We start from the raw sequence: 1822 nt of genomic DNA, 5'->3' as shown, positions 1-1822 counted from the left end.
GAAATGGCTTTTTGTTGAGTATGCCCCCTGGAGAACCCGGGTTTCTGCAGTTTCCTTTTATCCTGTGAGAAAGATGCTAGTGATTCTTTACTTGTGAACAGGCGTGATGGAATCGCCTGTTTTAGTTACTGTAACAATGCTGTGTAGCAATTGTATTATTTGGAAATAATATACCATATAGAGTAACAATAATGTAATATCAAAGGACTCCTGTCTTGGTTTTAGACAACGGGAAAGCAGATTTTGTTTTCTTCTCTTAGTGGATGGTTTAAATTGCCATCAGCGAATCAGTGGTTAGTTGATCATTGCGGACTTTTGGGTCCACTTACTGATAATTACATGAAGTCAATTATTTTTAAAACTTCTTGATTTTTAAATCATGGCCTCTCATTTAGCCTTCCTAACTTTTTGTGTGCGGGGAGGGAAGGGGTAGGCCAGCCAATGTGATATTACTGTCACAATATTACTGCCATTGAATGACAGAACTTTCGGGGTCTCAAAGGTATGTCATCCAAAAGTTAAACTCGGCTTTTCCTTTGATAAAACACGTATTTCTATCATAGGTTACTTTGCCAATAAAAGTAGCAAATGCGGTGGATAACCCGCCAAGGTACATACCAGGTTCCCTGACAAAGTTGCATTTCTGTGTTTTACAGAATTTCTACAGTGTACGATGCTGTGGCTTATTCAGAAATGTTGACGGGAAGATAAGAGAAAGGAGGAATGAACAAGAACAGGACTAGGTGCTTTTGTGGATGATAGCTTTCTATCCCCAGTGAAGATGGGTCCAGCCTCCTCCGGCCCTTTGTTTCCGATGTATTCATGTTGACTTCTATTCTCAGAGCCCGGCTGCCCCCTGCCAACTGTCTGTGACGGTGGAGGCCTGCCTTGGGAACACTCCGAAGCTTCCCAGTTCCTGTGTTTGTAATACCACAGTGCTCTGCCCGCAAAGCCCTGAATAGTGTCTTTGTAACAGCATGCAAGATATTTAAGATGTTAAGGGGCCACATTACCAAAGAATGCCTTTAAAAAGAGGAAAATTAAATGACCAATAAAGAAGGAATCCTCACAAGTTCCTATTGTATCTTATAAAAGGGAGCACTGATGTATTTAGGTCTAACTCCTCCAGGTCTTCAGGAAGTTGCCAAGCTCTCGCTCCACTCCTCCCCTTCAATGGGAGCCAAGGCTGAAATCTAAGTCCAAATTAATGAATCTGTTTCTAAGTTTGGGAAGGAGCAGCTAAACCACAGCTGTGAGTCTCGGGTCACTGGGGATTTCTATTTCAAATGCAGCCAGGATAGAATCTCTGAATTTATTTGATTTGGGAACAGGATAAGAAATTGATAATATCTGATTTGTAGATTAGCCCTGGAGGAGGAAATACTAATTTCAAATATCATTCATCTTCCTTTTTATCTAGTCTCTTCAAGCTGTAATGAAATTAACCGAGGACTGAGTCCAGCTTGTGGAAACCTCAGAGGAGTTTGCACATTGAACTGGCAAATTAATCTGTGAACAGCCCACAGTTCAGCATTTATTTAGTCAATATTCAGTGAATAATAAAGGTGGAAAGCACATTTTTTATTTGTCCATTTACTCATGGAAATATTTTCATTCAAGACTACACCTTGAGATTTATTTCTCATTTCAAAAATCATACATTTTCCACCTAATTGCAGTTTCTTTTTGCTCCGATGAAAACCTGAACTATTCAAGTAAATGTATTTACAAGTTAAACTTAGCAGACTTATTTGGAAGGAGAATTAGAGCAGGACTCAGGAGATAAGAAATATGTTTATTTCAATGGAGAAGTTTATCATGG

This window comes from Macaca nemestrina, chromosome 5 (genome assembly GCF_043159975.1).
Source record: "Macaca nemestrina isolate mMacNem1 chromosome 5, mMacNem.hap1, whole genome shotgun sequence".
In the NCBI taxonomy this organism is placed as follows: Eukaryota; Metazoa; Chordata; class Mammalia; order Primates; family Cercopithecidae; genus Macaca; species Macaca nemestrina.
This window is presented reverse-complemented; position numbering follows the sequence as displayed.